This window comes from Mytilus edulis, unplaced genomic scaffold, assembly GCF_963676685.1.
Source record: "Mytilus edulis unplaced genomic scaffold, xbMytEdul2.2 SCAFFOLD_1998, whole genome shotgun sequence".
Taxonomy (NCBI): domain Eukaryota; kingdom Metazoa; phylum Mollusca; class Bivalvia; order Mytilida; family Mytilidae; genus Mytilus; species Mytilus edulis.
In genome coordinates this window covers 246-9358 of record NW_027267718.1, presented here as the reverse complement: position 1 = coordinate 9358, position 9113 = coordinate 246, and the positions used below count along the sequence as shown (strand labels likewise).

The following is a 9113-nucleotide window of genomic DNA, read 5'->3' as shown; positions in this document are numbered from 1 at the left end:
GTCTACGACCATATCACGTTGAAAACACCGGTTCTCGTCCGATCACCGAAGTTAAGCAACGTCGAGCCCGGTTAGTACTTGGATGGGTGACCGCCTGGGAATACCGGGTGTTGTAGACATTTTTTGTACCTATAATTTTGCATTTCTACCAAACAATTAATGTAAAGTTTTGCTTCTGAAAAAATCTGTTTTATATAAATTTCTTTTCAAAAATGCTACTACCTAACCTTATATATCAAAAATTTTAACACTTCTGTGTCTACGACCATATCACGTTGAAAACACCGGTTCTCGTCCGATCACCGAAGTTAAGCAACGTCGAGCCCGGTTAGTACTTGGATGGGTGACCGCCTGGGAATACCGGGTGTTGTAGACATTTTTTTACTTATAATTTTGCATTCCTACCAAACATAATTGTTCTATGATTTTTTTTACTAATTTACTTGGATGTAATATTCAACATATCTAGCTATCAATGAATGAAGAAAACAGAAAATAAATCATTCATAAATTTATTTATTTTTCAATACCCATCTGCATGGTGAAATATTTTTACGTGAAATACATGCAAGTCAAGTTATATACACTTAAGAATTCCACTCCTTCCACATGCATGTGGCTACATATATATATATTTTTTTTAAATTAGGTCGTCTGTGATAATATGGTATCCGCCTTTTGTCGTCATTTGAAATCGCCTCTTTCTTTTTGACCAGGGCTTATATGATTCACTATTTTTCTGAAAGAATTCTGATTAGCAAAAATTCATAATAGCAAAAACAAATAATAAACAATAAATACTAATTATAGCTTGTAAAGTTCCAGTAAAAAATTCGAATATTTGAAACGTCTTTCATCTCGGTCAAGGAAGTCCCGCTTTCGAAGTTTGCCATCTTTGTGTGCTTTCATATCGAAGGCAAAATCTAAATTTTTGGAAGTCTCTTTATTTCTACGTATATCTGAAAGCAAAAACATATAAAGAAATGATTTTACTACAAAGGTATATCATTTTTACGGCACAATCTAGTTTTTGTGAAATAATACAACACGTTTTCTGATGAAGAATCGCACGAGAGAAATTGACAAGTTGTACATTAATCGTAAATATTTCTTTACTCGTGGTATTTTGTTTAATTCTTATGACATATTCTGAAAGAAAAATTCCTGCTGAAGATTTTCGTGTATGATTTATATATCAAAACGTACAATTTATTTGAAACAAATGATTAAAACTTGTCGAACAAGCACACAGATTTTCTTGTCGATCTGTTTGAATTAGATTGTCATGAAAGTTTAAGGGTGCTCTCGTCGAGGTCCGCGTTAGATAGATAATTACACTATGTCAGTGAGGTTTGGAAAACATTGTAATCTGTCGTTCATTCGCACACATCGTTCAACAACCAAAACCGCAAAATGTCAGACGCACCAGCACCAGTAGTAAAGACCCCAGCTAAGTCACCAAAGAAGAAAGTTGCAGCTAAACCAAAGAAAGTAGCTACTCATCCAAAATACAGCGAGATGGTCGGAAAGGCTATATCTGCTTTGAAAGAGCGTGGAGGCTCCAGCCGTCAAGCCATCCTTAAGTATATCTTAGCAAACTTCAGCGTTGGTAGCGATGCAAAAACAGTAAACACTCACTTGAAGTTAGCTCTGAAATCAGGAGTGAAGAGCAATAGCTTGAAACAGTCGAAGGGTACCGGCGCTTCTGGAAGCTTTAAGATTGGGGAAGTGGCTAAACCAGCTAAGAAACCAGCAAAGAAAGTAGTTAAACCTAAAGCCGCCAAGCCAAAGAAGGCAAAGACACCTACCAAAAAGACTGCCGCAAAGAAACCTGCAGCAAAGAAACCAGCAGGTGAAAAGAAAGCAGCTAAACCAAAAGCAAAGAAACCAGCTGCAAAGAAACCTGCTGCAAAACCTGCTGCCAAATCTGCAAAGAAAGCCACAAAATCTCCCAAGAAGACAAAGGCTACAGCTAAACCAAAGAAGGCAAAGACACCAAAGAAGAAGTAAATAAAGGAAGCATCCTGATGCTTTTAAAGCTTAAACAGCCCTTTTAAGGGCTACCAAAATTTTTCAAAAAGAGTCTGAAATTGTTGCATGGTATTAGTCACAAATAAAATATAGCTTGTCCCATATTCTAAATCTCTCTGTCTTCTCTGCAATTTTTTTCTACTATAAAGTCCATGTGTACTTGCCTAGTTTTACTATCTTCCACTCTCTGGATCGTGCAGTAAGTGTTTAGTTTTGCTTCTATCTTAAACCTGAAATTTTTTTTTATACAAATTCTAGATCTGTTCAAAATTGCTACTTCCTAACTTTATATATCAAACATTTTGACACTTCTGTGTCTACGACCATATCACGTTGAAAACACCGGTTCTCGTCCGATCACCGAAGTTAAGCAACGTCGAGCCCGGTTAGTACTTGGATGGGTGACCGCCTGGGAATACCGGGTGTTGTAGACATTTTTTGTACCTATAATTTTGCATTTCTACCAAACAATTAATGTAAAGTTTTGCTTCTGAAAAAATCTGTTTTATATAAATTTCTTTTCAAAAATGCTACTACCTAACCTTATATATCAAAAATTTTAACACTTCTGTGTCTACGACCATATCACGTTGAAAACACCGGTTCTCGTCCGATCACCGAAGTTAAGCAACGTCGAGCCCGGTTAGTACTTGGATGGGTGACCGCCTGGGAATACCGGGTGTTGTAGACATTTTTTTACTTATAATTTTGCATTCCTACCAAACATAATTGTTCTATGATTTTTTTTACTAATTTACTTGGATGTAATATTCAACATATCTAGCTATCAATGAATGAAGAAAACAGAAAATAAATCATTCATAAATTTATTTATTTTTCAATACCCATCTGCATGGTGAAATATTTTTACGTGAAATACATGCAAGTCAAGTTATATACACTTAAGAATTCCACTCCTTCCACATGCATGTGGCTACATATATATATTTTTTTTTTAAATTAGGTCGTCTGTGATAATATGGTATCCGCCTTTTGTCGTCATTTGAAATCGCCTCTTTCTTTTTGACCAGGGCTTATATGATTCACTATTTTTCTGAAAGAATTCTGATTAGCAAAAATTCATTATAGCAAAAACAAATAATAAACAATAAATACTAATTATAGCTTGTAAAGTTCCAGTAAAAAATTCGAATATTTGAAACGTCTTTCATCTCGGTCAAGGAAGTCCCGCTTTCGAAGTTTGCCATCTTTGTGTGCTTTCATATCGAAGGCAAAATCTAAATTTTTGGGAAGTCTCTTTATTTCTACGTATATCTGAAAGCAAAAACATATAAAGAAATGATTTTACTACAAAGGTATATCATTTTTACGGCACAATCTAGTTTTTGTGAAATAATACAACACGTTTTCTGATGAAGAATCGCACGAGAGAAATTGACAAGTTGTACATTAATCGTAAATATTTCTTTACTCGTGGTATTTTGTTTAATTCTTATGACATATTCTGAAAGAAAAATTCCTGCTGAAGATTTTCGTGTATGATTTATATATCAAAACGTACAATTTATTTGAAACAAATGATTAAAACTTGTCGAACAAGCACACAGATTTTCTTGTCGATCTGTTTGAATTAGATTGTCATGAAAGTTTAAGGGTGCTCTCGTCGAGGTCCGCGTTAGATAGATAATTACACTATGTCAGTGAGGTTTGGAAAAGAGAGAGAAAGAAGTACTACTCTTCAAATTAAGAACAGGATATATTGGGCTAAATAAGCACCTGAATAAAATTGGAGTAGTAACCTCTAATCTATGTATAAACTGTAACCAGATCGAAAGTGTAGAGCATTATATGTTAAATTGTAAATTATTCAATTTAGAAAGAAAAATTTTATTTGAAAAACTAAAAAAATCAAACGTTACTGATTTTTCACTTAAAAATCTACTAAAAGGTTATAATTTTGCACCCATTTATGAATATGTGTTGAGTACCAAAAGACTACATTATGTCAACAATACGTAACAATTTTTTTATTTTTTTTTTAGATTTTATTAGGTTTTATCTGAACTAAAATCAAATGCTGTATTTGTTTTACCTTTTACATATAATTCAAATAAAAAAAAATAGGGGTCTACCTATATTAGGGAGAATTTATTTTCTGCCCCAGGATAAAAATTGTTAAATTTGTTAATGAATACTTTTAATAGTTAAAGACTTTTTATCATGCTATATTCATCTACATCAAAACACCAGAATAGCTACCTTCCCTATATATCTTCAAACTTTCAACTAGACCTCGATTAAGAATTCACTACTTACGTAGCACTACATAGTTAATTTTCATTTCATTCATTTTCATATTTAAGCTGCTCAATTTATTACACCTTTTTTCATTATAATTCATGATAAGTCATCGACACAACATATAGACAAGTAGATTAGCGGTGCCAACCAGTGGTCACCCCCTGACATGGTAGTCGTGATATACAGGGTATGAAATTATGTAAAATATTTAACCAGATTGTCGTGTATGTAGCTTGTTTAACAATGGCGTCAGCACAAGTACATCGCATGTACTTACTGGAAAAACAAGCAAGTACAATTCAAACTGGAATCCTTGAGCATCCTAGTATATTAATATAGAAGCATATAAAGTCCAGTATTTTATTATAGAAATAAGTTAACATATTTTTCTTTTTATATATATATATATACATGTATATATACAATTTGGCATTTTTGGGGGGGTATATCATGAAACAGTTTTTTGCATTTCGGGGTCTGGACAGTGGCGTGTCCTCTGCCTGACTGATCATCAGACAGAGAACAGGTCAATGTCTGGTTCCAGTTTGCAACTAACCTACACTACCATGGTTAGTACCTCCGTGAGATAGTGCGTATACACGATTCTCACGGGACCACTCGCTGGGGCAACTGATCGAAACTTAAGTCGAATATTTCAAAAGCAAGTTAGTAACATCTGTTTAAAAAAAAAAAAAAAAAAAATGAGCGACACACTTTAGGTCCTTTTAAAACTCACAACAAAAGGAAAAAAAAAACAAACAAACATTAAGTACATTCTTTTTTTTTTGTTTTGTCAAAAAACAACATTAGGAACATGTAGGGCGCAATTTCCAGTAGGAAAGCCGTCCTTAAAACCCCCAAAGAAGAAGAAGAAGAAGGTTTGGAAAACATTGTAATCTGTCGTTCATTCGCACACATCGTTCAACAACCAAAACCGCAAAATGTCAGACGCACCAGCACCAGTAGTAAAGACCCCAGCTAAGTCACCAAAGAAGAAAGTTGCAGCTAAACCAAAGAAAGTAGCTACTCATCCAAAATACAGCGAGATGGTCGGAAAGGCTATATCTGCTTTGAAAGAGCGTGGAGGCTCCAGCCGTCAAGCCATCCTTAAGTATATCTTAGCAAACTTCAGCGTTGGTAGCGATGCAAAAACAGTAAACACTCACTTGAAGTTAGCTCTGAAATCAGGAGTGAAGAGCAATAGCTTGAAACAGTCGAAGGGTACCGGCGCTTCTGGAAGCTTTAAGATTGGGGAAGTGGCTAAACCAGCTAAGAAACCAGCAAAGAAAGTAGTTAAACCTAAAGCCGCCAAGCCAAAGAAGGCAAAAGACACCTACCAAAAAGACTGCCGCAAAGAAACCTGCAGCAAAGAAACCAGCAGGTGAAAAGAAAGCAGCTAAACCAAAAGCAAAGAAACCAGCTGCAAAGAAACCTGCTGCAAAACCTGCTGCCAAATCTGCAAAGAAAGCCACAAAATCTCCCAAGAAGACAAAGGCTGCAGCTAAACCAAAGAAGGCAAAGACACCAAAGAAGAAGTAAATAAAGGAAGCATCCTGATGCTTTTAAAGCTTAAACAGCCCTTTTAAGGGCTACCAAAATTTTTCAAAAAGAGTCTGAAATTGTTGCATGGTATTAGTCACAAATAAAATATAGCTTGTCCCATATTCTAAATCTCTCTGTCTTCTCTGCAATTTTTTTCTACTATAAAGTCCATGTGTACTTGCCTAGTTTTACTATCTTCCACTCTCTGGATCGTGCAGTAAGTGTTTAGTTTTGCTTCTATCTTAAACCTGAAATTTTTTTTTATACAAATTCTAGATCTGTTCAAAATTGCTACTTCCTAACTTTATATATCAAACATTTTGACACTTCTGTGTCTACGACCATATCACGTTGAAAACACCGGTTCTCGTCCGATCACCGAAGTTAAGCAACGTCGAGCCCGGTTAGTACTTGGATGGGTGACCGCCTGGAATACCGGGTGTTGTAGACATTTTTTGTACCTATAATTTTGCATTTCTACCAAACAATTAATGTAAAGTTTTGCTTCTGAAAAAATCTGTTTTATATAAATTTCTTTTCAAAAATGCTACTACCTAACCTTATATATCAAAAATTTTAACACTTCTGTGTCTACGACCATATCACGTTGAAAACACCGGTTCTCGTCCGATCACCGAAGTTAAGCAACGTCGAGCCCGGTTAGTACTTGGATGGGTGACCGCCTGGGAATACCGGGTGTTGTAGACATTTTTTTACTTATAATTTTGCATTCCTACCAAACATAATTGTTCTATGATTTTTTTTTACTAATTTACTTGGATGTAATATTCAACATATCTAGCTATCAATGAATGAAGAAAACAGAAAATAAATCATTCATAAATTTATTTATTTTTCAATACCCATCTGCATGGTGAAATATTTTTACGTGAAATACATGCAAGTCAAGTTATATACACTTAAGAATTCCACTCCTTCCACATGCATGTGGCTACATATATATATTTTTTTTTTAAATTAGGTCGTCTGTGATAATATGGTATCCGCCTTTTGTCGTCATTTGAAATCGCCTCTTTCTTTTTGACCAGGGCTTATATGATTCACTATTTTTCTGAAAGAATTCTGATTAGCAAAAATTCATTATAGCAAAAACAAATAATAAACAATAAATACTAATTATAGCTTGTAAAGTTCCAGTAAAAAATTCGAATATTTGAAACGTCTTTCATCTCGGTCAAGGAAGTCCCGCTTTCGAAGTTTGCCATCTTTGTGTGCTTTCATATCGAAGGCAAAATCTAAATTTTTGGGAAGTCTCTTTATTTCTACGTATATCTGAAAGCAAAAACATATAAAGAAATGATTTTACTACAAAGGTATATCATTTTTACGGCACAATCTAGTTTTTGTGAAATAATACAACACGTTTTCTGATGAAGAATCGCACGAGAGAAATTGACAAGTTGTACATTAATCGTAAATATTTCTTTACTCGTGGTATTTTGTTTAATTCTTATGACATATTCTGAAAGAAAAATTCCTGCTGAAGATTTTCGTGTATGATTTATATATCAAAACGTACAATTTATTTGAAACAAATGATTAAAACTTGTCGAACAAGCACACAGATTTTCTTGTCGATCTGTTTGAATTAGATTGTCATGAAAGTTTAAGGGTGCTCTCGTCGAGGTCCGCGTTAGATAGATAATTACACTATGTCAGTGAGGTTTGGAAAACATTGTAATCTGTCGTTCATTCGCACACATCGTTCAACAACCAAAACCGCAAAATGTCAGACGCACCAGCACCAGTAGTAAAGACCCCAGCTAAGTCACCAAAGAAGAAAGTTGCAGCTAAACCAAAGAAAGTAGCTACTCATCCAAAATACAGCGAGATGGTCGGAAAGGCTATATCTGCTTTGAAAGAGCGTGGAGGCTCCAGCCGTCAAGCCATCCTTAAGTATATCTTAGCAAACTTCAGCGTTGGTAGCGATGCAAAAACAGTAAACACTCACTTGAAGTTAGCTCTGAAATCAGGAGTGAAGAGCAATAGCTTGAAACAGTCGAAGGGTACCGGCGCTTCTGGAAGCTTTAAGATTGGGGGAAGTGGCTAAACCAGCTAAGAAACCAGCAAAGAAAGTAGTTAAACCTAAAGCCGCCAAGCCAAAGAAGGCAAAGACACCTACCAAAAAGACTGCCGCAAAGAAACCCTGCAGCAAAGAAACCAGCAGGTGAAAAGAAAGCAGCTAAACCAAAAGCAAAGAAACCAGCTGCAAAGAAACCTGCTGCAAAACCTGCTGCCAAATCTGCAAAGAAAGCCACAAAATCTCCCAAGAAGACAAAGGCTGCAGCTAAACCAAAGAAGGCAAAGACACCAAAGAAGAAGTAAATAAAGGAAGCATCCTGATGCTTTTAAAGCTTAAACAGCCCTTTTAAGGGCTACCAAAATTTTTCAAAAAGAGTCTGAAATTGTTGCATGGTATTAGTCACAAATAAAATATAGCTTGTCCCATATTCTAAATCTCTCTGTCTTCTCTGCAATTTTTTTCTACTATAAAGTCCATGTGTACTTGCCTAGTTTTACTATCTTCCACTCTCTGGATCGTGCAGTAAGTGTTTAGTTTTGCTTCTATCTTAAACCTGAAATTTTTTTTTATACAAATTCTAGATCTGTTCAAAATTGCTACTTCCTAACTTTATATATCAAACATTTTGACACTTCTGTGTCTACGACCATATCACGTTGAAAACACCGGTTCTCGTCCGATCACCGAAGTTAAGCAACGTCGAGCCCGGTTAGTACTTGGATGGGTGACCGCCTGGGAATACCGGGTGTTGTAGACATTTTTTGTACCTATAATTTTGCATTTCTACCAAACAATTAATGTAAAGTTTTGCTTCTGAAAAAATCTGTTTTATATAAATTTCTTTTCAAAAATGCTACTACCTAACCTTATATATCAAAAATTTTAACACTTCTGTGTCTACGACCATATCACGTTGAAAACACCGGTTCTCGTCCGATCACCGAAGTTAAGCAACGTCGAGCCCGGTTAGTACTTGGATGGGTGACCGCCTGGGAATACCGGGTGTTGTAGACATTTTTTTACTTATAATTTTGCATTCCTACCAAACATAATTGTTCTATGATTTTTTTTACTAATTTACTTGGATGTAATATTCAACATATCTAGCTATCAATGAATGAAGAAAACAGAAAATAAATCATTCATAAATTTATTTATTTTTCAATACCCATCTGCATGGTGAAATATTTTTACGTGAAATACATGCAAGTCAAGTTATATACACTTAAGAATT

General features: G+C 35.1%; 8 non-coding genes across 8 annotated transcripts; all 8 read left to right on the top strand.

The window, feature by feature from the left end:
• On the top strand, positions 1–119 carry LOC139505922 (5S ribosomal RNA). Its single transcript, XR_011659841.1, has one exon. It is a non-coding gene; the product is annotated as a 5S ribosomal RNA (ribosomal RNA).
• Positions 120–257: 138 nt separating this feature from the next.
• LOC139505921 (5S ribosomal RNA) lies at positions 258–376 on the top strand. The gene has a single exon (XR_011659840.1). It is a non-coding gene; the product is annotated as a 5S ribosomal RNA (ribosomal RNA).
• Positions 377–2346: 1970 nt separating this feature from the next.
• LOC139505931 (5S ribosomal RNA) lies at positions 2347–2465 on the top strand. Its single transcript, XR_011659850.1, has one exon. It is a non-coding gene; the product is annotated as a 5S ribosomal RNA (ribosomal RNA).
• A 138-nt stretch (positions 2466–2603) lies between these two features.
• LOC139505930 (5S ribosomal RNA) lies at positions 2604–2722 on the top strand. The gene has a single exon (XR_011659849.1). It is a non-coding gene; the product is annotated as a 5S ribosomal RNA (ribosomal RNA).
• A 3446-nt stretch (positions 2723–6168) lies between these two features.
• On the top strand, positions 6169–6286 carry LOC139505927 (5S ribosomal RNA). The gene has a single exon (XR_011659846.1). It is a non-coding gene; the product is annotated as a 5S ribosomal RNA (ribosomal RNA).
• Positions 6287–6424: 138 nt separating this feature from the next.
• Positions 6425–6543, top strand: LOC139505929 (5S ribosomal RNA). The gene has a single exon (XR_011659848.1). It is a non-coding gene; the product is annotated as a 5S ribosomal RNA (ribosomal RNA).
• A 1974-nt stretch (positions 6544–8517) lies between these two features.
• LOC139505928 (5S ribosomal RNA) lies at positions 8518–8636 on the top strand. The gene has a single exon (XR_011659847.1). It is a non-coding gene; the product is annotated as a 5S ribosomal RNA (ribosomal RNA).
• Positions 8637–8774: 138 nt separating this feature from the next.
• Positions 8775–8893, top strand: LOC139505920 (5S ribosomal RNA). The gene has a single exon (XR_011659839.1). It is a non-coding gene; the product is annotated as a 5S ribosomal RNA (ribosomal RNA).
• Positions 8894–9113: the final 220 nt, after the last annotated feature.